Source organism: Schistocerca cancellata, chromosome 11, assembly GCF_023864275.1.
Source record: "Schistocerca cancellata isolate TAMUIC-IGC-003103 chromosome 11, iqSchCanc2.1, whole genome shotgun sequence".
Taxonomy (NCBI): domain Eukaryota; kingdom Metazoa; phylum Arthropoda; class Insecta; order Orthoptera; family Acrididae; genus Schistocerca; species Schistocerca cancellata.
Window position 1 is genome coordinate 81,127,831 of NC_064636.1, and position 9,964 is coordinate 81,137,794.

At 44.4% G+C, this 9,964-nt stretch overlaps 1 non-coding gene across 1 annotated transcript; it reads right to left on the reverse strand.

Annotated features, from left to right (window-relative positions):
• Positions 1–1,353: 1,353 nt before the first annotated feature.
• Positions 1,354–1,428, reverse strand: Trnal-caa (transfer RNA leucine (anticodon CAA)). Its single transcript has one exon. It is a non-coding gene; the product is annotated as a tRNA-Leu (tRNA).
• Between the last annotated feature and the right edge of the window lie 8,536 nt (positions 1,429–9,964).

A 9,964-nucleotide genomic window follows, 5' to 3' on the forward strand; every position in this document is an offset into this window, starting at 1 on the left:
AAAAAAAACAACAAGCATAAACATTACGTAACTTGATTCTGGACGCTATTTACAATTGACAATCTGAAGTTCCTTTGGTCTTGGTGCGTTAATCTTATTCTCACATATCTCTGATACTTGACGAAGTATTCATTTATCTTCATGGCTATGTACAGGAATATGGTAATCTTATTAGGCACAGACTGAAACTTTACTATAGACTGGTGCAGACAAATGCAGACTGACTAATCGGAGGTCTGTACACTTGTTATAATACCTCGCGCGTTCATGTATCACTGTGTGAGTGTGAACCGCGAGGAGAAAAGATTCTATGTTAACAGCAATCTCATTGGCTGCGTTACATATTAATACGCGGATTGGCGGAAGCAGAATTTGGTCCGTCTCTAAGGCAGTGCCATCTCATAGTGCGGAGATGGACGAGCACTGCGCCTGCTCTGTTGTGCTTAGCGGGGCGCGCTCTAGTGGGAAAGTTTTGTACGCGCTGACTATGCGGAACTATGTACACAACAACCACCCTGACTTCTTTTTGTTTCAGAGGATGAAAGACGAGGTTGAAGGTGCACCCTCACGAGATATCAGGGGTGGGGGGGAGGGGGGGGGGGTAAAAAGAGGCTTCGATGTCCTGTCTGGAAGACATTCTCAGTGATACCTTCCAGGGAGTCTGTGTGGACTGGATGAAGCATATGCATATATGAGGAAGGAGTGTACTTTAAAGTTTTTTAAGGCTTTGTACGTTAAAAAGCAACAAACTTTAAAGAAGTTATTCTTGAACCTTTTGGGACAGAATCTGTAAACCTGCCGTGCATCTTATGACAGCTTCGCATCGAGCGAGCACTTTGACAAGGTTACAGCCACTGTACATGTTGCTGTGGAATGCTTGGCGGCCAGTTGATCCCCATGATGGAATTCAGTAGACTTGCACAATCATCAACATGAAAACCAACTTTCTGTATAACAGAGACAGTGTACGCAGGGGTCCATAGCTGCTGTGAATTCTGTGAGGAAACTAATTTTCCATTGTCGGCTGTTGTTTTATTTGGAAAATAAACTGTTATTTCATAATGTAGTAGTTAGCTATTTTTGCCTGCTTGTGCATTATCAAATTACACCACAGTAGATATTACATATATAGCCTGCTGTATTCCACATATCAATGCTGCGAATGCAACATGTGATGAATTCAGTGTATATATAAAAACCAACCCATATGTGGGCTTTGTCACTGCACCAGCATACGTAACACGTTAAGATATGTTGACACGCATCCAATTTCCTTTGAAGATGCTGACTGCTGAATGTGTCCCTCCACTTTAATGGTATGTTGTATGAAACTTCCTGGCAGGTTAAAACCGTGTGCCGGGCCGAGACTCGAACTCGGGACCTTTGCCTTTTGCGGGCAAGTGCTCTACCAACTGAGCTACCCAAGCACGACTCACGCCCCGTCCTCACAGCTTTACTTCTGCCAGTACCTCGTCTCCTACCTTCCAAACTTAACAGAAGCTATTCTGCGAACCTTGCAGAACTAGCACTCCTGAAAGAAAGGATATTGCGGAGACAGGGCTTAGCCACAGCCTGGGGGATGTTTCCAGAATGAGATTTTCACACTGCAGCGGAGTGTGCGCTGATATGAAACTTCCTGGCAGATTAAAACTGTGCTGCAGAGTGAAAATCTCATTCTGGTACTTTGTATGTTGGCACAGTGATAAAACTCACGTATGGGTTATACTTTTTCCATTTTACATATGGACTTCACATTTAGATAGTAGCTTTATAGTGCCCAAGGAGGTGAAATTAGTTAAATGCTAAATCATGAAATTCATTCATCCCCATTATGGTTGGAGGAAGGCAATGGGAAACCACCTCCGCTAGGACCTTGCCTAGTATGGCGATGCGAGTCTCCCACATTGTCCCGTACGCTCCTCGGAGTATGGGACCTCATAATCATCAAATCGTGAAATACAGTGACTATTTTCAAAATAAGCAACATACTACAAAGGAAAATGACTACCCTCAGGAAACTCCAAAGTTAGACAATATCCCTATGATGTTTTTGTTGTGGGCTTCAGTCCTGAGACTGGTTTGATGCAGCTCTCCATGGTACTCTATCCTGTGCAAGCTTCCTCATCTTCCAGTACCTACTGCAGCCTACATCCTTCTGAGTCTGCTTAGTGTATTCATCTCTTGGTCTCCCTCCACGATTTTTACTCTCCACCCTGCCCTGCAATACTAAATTTGTGATCCCTTGATGCCTCAGAACATGTCCTACCAACCAGTCCCTTCGTCTTGTCAAGTTGTGCCACAAACTCGTCTTCTCCCCAATTCTATTCAATACCTCCTCATTAGTTATGTGATCTACCCATCTAATCTTCAGCATTCTTCTGTAGGACCACATTTCGAAAGCTTCTATTCTCTTCTTGTCTAAGCTATTTATCGTCCACGTTTCACTTCCATACATGGCTACACTCCATGCAAATACTTTCAGAAGCAACTTCCTGACACTTAAATCTATACTCAATGTTAACAAATTTCTCTTCTTCAGAAACGCTTTCCTTGCCATTGCCAGTCTACATTTTATATCCTCTCTACTTCGACCACCATCAGTTATTTTGCTCCCCAAATAGCAAAACTCCTTCACTACCTTAAGTGTCTCATTTCCTAATCTAATTCCCTCAGCATCACCCGACTTAATTCGACTACATTCCATTATCCTCGTTTTGCTTTTGTTGATGTTCATCTTAGATCCTCCTTTCAAGACACTGTCCATTCCATTCAACTGTTCTTCCAAGTCCTTTGCTGTCTCTGACAGAATTACAATGTCATTGGCGAACCTTTAAGTTTTTATCTCTTCTCCGTGGATTTTAATACCTACTCCAAACTTTTCTTTTGTTTCCTTCACTGCTTGGTCAATATACAGATTGAATAACATCTGGGATAGGCTACAACCCTGTCTCACTCCCTTCCATACCACTGCTTCCCTTTCGTGTCCCTCAACTCTTATAACTGCCATCTGGTTTCTGTACAAATTGTAAATAGCCTTTCGCTCCCTGTATTTTACCCCTGCCACCTTCAGAATTTGAAAGAGTATTCCAGTCAACATTGTCAAAAGCTTTCTCTAAGTCTACAAGTGTTAGAAACATAAGTTTGCCTTTCCTTAAGCTTTCTTCTAAGATAAGTCATTGGGTCAGTATTGCCTCACGTGTTCCAACATTTCTACGGAATCCAAACTGATCTTCCCCGAGGTCGGCTTCTACCAGTGATTCCATTCGTCTGTAAAGAATTCGCGTTAGTAATTTGCAGCTGTGACTTATTAAACTGATAGTTCGGTAATTTTCACATCTGTCAGCACCTGCTTTCTTTGGGATTAGAATTATTATATTCTTCTTGAAGTCTGGGGGTATTTCGCCTGTCTCATACATGTTGCTCACCAGTTTTGTCAGGACTGGCTCTCCCAAGGCTGTCAGTAGTTCTAATGGAATGTTGGCTACTCCCGGGACCTTGTTTCGACTCATCTCTTTCAGTGCTCTGTCGAACTCTTCACGCAGTATCATATCTCCCATTTCATCTTCATCTACATCCTCTTCCATTTCCATAATAGTGTCCTCAAGTACATCGCCCTTGTATAGACCCTCTATATACTCCTTCCACCTTTCTGCTTTCCCTTCTTTGCTTAGAACTGGGTTTCCATCTGGGCTCTTGATATTCATGCAAGTCGTTCTCTTTTCTCCAAAAGTCTTTCTAATTTTCCTGTAGGCAGTATCTATCTTACCCCTCATGAGATAAGCCTCTACATCCTTACATTTGTCCTCTAGCCATGCCTGCTTGGCCATTTTGCACTTCCTGTATATCCCTATAGACAGCTGAAATTAGCACACCTCATATGAAAATTCACTTTCTAAAACATTTGTCTCTAAGCATGACATGGGACTCAGCATAACTATTGGTAATGTACCACCGGTCAGAAGGAAAAAGAAATGAAATACAAAAATCGCACATTTAACCAGTAAACAGACACTAGGATATGGCAAAACACTACAAAAATGGCAAAATGCAAAAGAAAATATCCTTAATATAATGAAAACAATGTACAAAACTCTCCAAAAATATATTTGGTAAGTCACTACACTACACAAGAGTGTATACAATACACAATATACAATGAAGAGCCAAAGACACTGGTACACCTACCTAACATCGTGTGGGGCCCCTGCAAGCACGTAAAAGTGCTGCAACACAATGCGCCGTGGACCTGATTGGTGTCTGGAGGGAATTAATACCGTGAATCCTGCAGGGCTGTCCATTAATAGATAACAGTACGAAGGGGTGGGGAGATCTCTTCTGAAGAGCAATTTGCAAGGCATTCCAGACAAGCTCAACAATGTTCATGTCTGGGGAGTTTGATGGCCAACGAAAGTGTTTAAACTCAGAAGTGTGTTCCTAGAGCCACTCTGCAGCAATTCTGGACATGTGGGGTGTCGCTTTGTCCTGCTGGAATCGCTCGAGGCCATTGGAATGCACAATGGATGCAGGTGATGAGACAGGATGCTTATGTACATGTCATGTGTCAGAGTCATACCTAGACGTATCAGTGGTACCGTACAACTCCACCAGCACATGCCCACACGATTACAGAACCCCCACCAGCTTGAACAGCCCCCTGCTGTCATGCAAGGCCCATGGCTTCATGAGGATGTCTACATCTACATCTACATTTATACTCCGCAAGCCACCCAATGGTGTGTGGCGGAGGGCACTTTACATGCCACTGTCATTATCTCCCTTTCCTGTTCCAGTCGCCTACAGTTCGCGGGAAGAACAACTGCCGCAAAGCCTCCATGCCCGCTCGAATCTCTAATTTTACATTCGTGATCTCTTCGGGAGGTATAAGTGGAGAGTGAGCTACACCGTGATGCAGAGCGCCTCTCTTGCAGAGCCTGCCACTCGAGTTTGCTAAACACCTCCGTAGCGCTATCACGCATACCAAATAACCCTGTGACGAAACGCGCGGCTCTTCTTTGGATCTTCTCTATCTCCTCCGTCAGCCTGACCTGGTACGGATCCCACACTGATGAACAATACTCAAGTATAGGTCAAACGAGTGTTTTGTAAGCCGCCACCTTTGTTGATGGACTATATTTTCTAAGGACTCTCCCAATGAATCTCAAGCTGGTACCCACCTTACTGACAATTAATTTTATACGATCATTCCACTTCAAATCATTCCGCATGCATACTCCCAGATATTTTACAGGAGTAACTGCTACCAGTGTTTGTTCCGCTATCATGTAATCGTACAATAAGGGATCCTTCTTTCTATGTATTCGCAATACATTACATTTGTCTATGTTAAGGGTGAGTTGCCACTCCCTGCACCAAGTGCCTACCCGCTGCAGATCTTCCTGCATTTCGCTGCAATTTTCTAAAGCTGCAACTTCTCTGTATACTACAGCATCACCCGCGAAAAGCCACACAGAACTTCTGACACTATCTACTAGGTCATTTATATGTTGCGAAAAGCAATGGTCCCATAACACTCCCCTGTGGCATGCCAGAGGTTACTTTAACGTCTGTAGACGTCTTTCCATTGAGAACAACATGCTGTGTTCTGTTTGCTAAAAACTCTTCAATCCAGCCACACAGCTGGTCTAAAGAGTCTCTATACCTGTACACATCCATCCCCTTGATACAATTTGAAACGAGATTCGCCCAACCAGACAACATGTTTCCAGTTATCAACAGTCCTATGTCGGTATTAACGGGCCCAAGTGAGGCATAAAGTTTTGTGTCATGGATCTTCGGCTCCGAAAGCCTATATTGATGGTGTTTCGTTGAATGGTTCGCAGGCTGACACATGTTGATGGCCCAGCATTGAAATCTGCAGCTATTTGCAGAAGGGTTGCACTTCTGTCAATTTAAACTATTGTCTTCAGTCGTTGCTGGACCCGCGCTTGCAGGACCTTTCTCTGGCTGCAGTGATGTCAGAGATTTGATGTTTTATCGTATTCCTGATATTCACAATACACTTGTGAAATGGTCGTATGGGAAAATCTCCACTTCATCGCTACTTCAGAGATGCTGTGTCCCATCACTTGTGTGCCAACTACAACACCACGTTCAAACCCACTTAAATCTTGATAACCTGCCATTGTAGCAGCAGTAACTGATCTAACAACTGCGCCAGACACTTACCTTGTATATAAGTTGCCGACCGCAGTGCCGTATCCTTTCTGTTTACATATCCCTGTATTTGAATACGTATGCCTATACCAGTTTCTTTGGCGCTTCAGTGTAATTGTTATGCAATCCAGATTTCAGCCTTATGCCATTTTTAAGTACAAAAACTTACTTGTATGTCAATCAGACTGGTATGAAATGTACGTTCTTGCCGTGAAAGCATCTGGTCATATAGGCCAGATCTGTCATTAGCAAAATTGAGAACATTTCTAAAATTCCTGCTTCATACCATTCTGATATCTTTTGACATACAGGGTGTTTGAAAAGGTCTTTACAACTTTTAAAATTCATATAAAGTAATTCATAATACCTACAGAGGTGATTGTAGTGTCAATTTGTAGGGAAATACGTAGTTCGCTAGTACCGAATGGTACTGTAAGGCAGTTGCACTAAAGATGGCTGCATTCACTTGACCCGAGCGTACTAGCTGTGTGTTTTGGTGTGAAGAATTGAAGTTGGTGACAACAGTTCACCTTAATTTCTGTACAAAGTATGCCAAAGATCCTCCTAGTAGGCCTACAATTTATGAGTGGCATAAATGTTTGTAGGAACAGGGTGCTCGGTAAGACACGGGAAATCATCAGGTCGTCCAAGCACATCTGACAACGTCGTGAGACAATGCTTTCTCAACAGCCCTATGAAATCGACCCAGCACACATCTCGCAAACTGCAGATCCCACATATGACTGTTTGGCGTGTGTTGAGAAACCGTTGCATTTGAAACCGTTCAGATCGATGATCATACAAGCAATAGAAGATACTGATAAAATTGCTTGCAAGAACTTCTGTGCAGATATGTTAAATCGATTATATGAGAATTAACATTTCTTGGACAAAATCATCTATTCTGACAATTCGCATTTTCACTTAAGTGGGAAGGTTAACACACACAACTGTAGGATTTGGGGCAGTACACATCGAGCATTGCAACTGTTTGTGATAGTCCTAAACTGAATGTTTTTTTGTGAACTGAGCAAGAACAAAGTGTACGGCCCCTTTTTTTTTCTGTGAGGGAACCGTCAATGGGATAGTGTACCTGGATATGTTTCAACAATTTTTGATACCACAGATTGATGAGAATGATCAAGAACAAAATGTTCTTAATGCGAGATGGTGCACCACCCCACAACCTGGCTGACATCCGGGATTTTCTCAGTGACTGCTTCCAGGTCAGTGGATTTGCTGTGATGGGCCAGTTGCATGGGTCCCAGGTTCCCCAGGTCTGACAACACTCGTTTTTTTTATGGGGGTTCATCGAGGATATCATGTTTGTACCTCCTGTGCCGGCTTCTCTACCTGAACTTAGAGCAAGAATTTATGCTGCCACTGAGCAAGTTACACCTGCAATGCTACAGCGAGTTTGGAAAGAAATTGAATTCCGATGGGATGTGTGCAAAATAACCAACGGAAACCACATAATAGGCAAAAAGTATCATTGCCAGTCATTTCACTTGCAGGAATTTCATCGTTAGACTGAAGTCACAAAATCAAAGAAATTTGTTCCTGAGAGAACATAACATCAAATATTGTAGAACATACTCCTATTACATGAATACGAAAGAATAAGGATCTGTTACAAAAGAAAAGATGAAAAAAATACTAGCATGTAGCAGGACACAAATCTACTTACTTCAACACCATAATCACGTCTGTAGCATCAACTCAATTTCGTGCAACTCTGAGCATTAGTATAGTTTACTTAGGATCTCCCAAAGATCTGTCACCACGAATATGTTGTTAATTGATATTTAGTTGTAACAAATCATACCAAGAGGGATGTTTGCGATAAATCTTCAATGTGCCATTTCCTTGAAATAACATGCTGTCATAACACACAAGTTACGATATAGAGACAACAAAATACACTCCTGGAAATTGAAATAAGAACACCATGAATTCATCGTCCCAGGAAGGGGAAACTTTATTGACACATTCCTGGGATCAGATACATCACATGATCACACTGACAGAACCACAGGCACATAGGCACAGGCAACAGAGCATGCACAATGTCGGCACTAGTACAGTGTATATCCACCTTTCGCAGCAATGCAGGCTGCTATTCTCCCATGGAGATGATCGTAGAGATGCTGGATGTAGTCCTGTGGAATGGCTTGCCATGCCATTTCCACCTGGCGCCTCAGTTGGACCAGCGTTCGTGCTGGACGTGCAGACCGCGTGAGACGACGCTTCATCCAGTCCCAAACATGCTCAATGGGGGACAGATCCGGAGATCTTGCTGGCCAGGGTAGTTGACTTACACCTTCTAGAGCACGTTGGGTGGCACGGGATACATGCGGACGTGCATTGTCCTGTTGGAACAGCAAGTTCCCTTGCCGGTCTAGGAATGGTAGAACGATGGGTTCGATGACGGTTTGGATGTACCGTGCACTATTCAGTGTCCCCTCGACGATCACCAGTGGTGTACGGCCAGTGTAGGAGGTCGCTCCCCACACCATGATGCCGGGTGTTGGCCCTGTGTGCCTCGGTCGTATGCAGTCCTGATTGTGGCGCTCACCTGCACGGCACCAAACACGCATACGACCATCATTGGCACCAAGGCAGAAGCGACTCTCATCGCTGAAGACGACACGTCTCCATTCGTCCCTCCATTCACGCCTGTCGCGACACCACTGGAGGCGGGCTGCACGATGTTGGGGCGTGAGCGGAAGACGGCCTAACGGTGTGCGGGACCGTAGCCCAGCTTCATGGAGACGGTTGCGAATGGTCCTCGCCGATACCCCAGGAGCAACAGTGTCCCTAATTTGCTGGGAAGTGGCGGTGCGGTCCCCTACGGCACTGCGTAGGATCCTACGGTCTTGGCGTGCATCCGTGCGTCGCTGCGGTCCGGTCCCAGGTCAACGGGCACGTGCACCTTCCGCCGACCACTGGCGACAACATCGATGTACTGTGGAGACCTCACGCCCCACGTGTTGAGCAATTCGGCGGTATGTCCACCCGGCCTCCCGCATGCCCACTATACGCCCTCGCTCAAAGTCCGTCAACTGCACATACGGTTCACGTTCACGCTGTCGCGGCATGCTACCAGTGTTAAAGACTGCGATGGAGCTCCGTATGCCACGGCAAACTGGCTGACACTGACGGCGGCGGTGCACAAATGCTGCGCAGCTAGCGCCATTGGACGGCCAACACCGCGGTTCCTGGTGTGTCCGCTGTGCCGTGCGTGTGATCATTGCTTGTACAGCCCTTTCGCAGTGTCCGGAGCAAGTATGGTGGGTCTGACACACCGGTGTCAATGTGTTCTTTTTTCCATTTCCATGAGTGTAGTATGCAGTCTAATATGGTGTCTCCGAAGTATGAATTGAGGGATGTCACATGACCTGATCCGAATGCCAGTTTCAGTTTCCCTATTTTAGTCATTTGTACTCTATGCTCTCTCTCTCTCTCTCTCTCTCTCTCTCTCTCTCTCTCTCTCTCTTCACACACACATTTACTCTTTGAAAAGAGAACAGCCACAGTCCCCCTTGTAATGTGTGTGTAAATAAAGGTACATGTGCATGTTTCCATAACGATCAGGCTGTGGTGGTATTGTACTAATGAATTTCTGCTCTTCAAGTGAATTTCCTGTTTGCCAAATAATGGAATGCAATTGACAGGCACTGAGTTTCAGGAATAGCATCTACAAGGGAGCGTTCTTTTTCTTAAATAAATGTGTAACTATTTGCAAAAGTACATCAACTGAGTGACCACCCATCCTCAGAAATTTTCAATA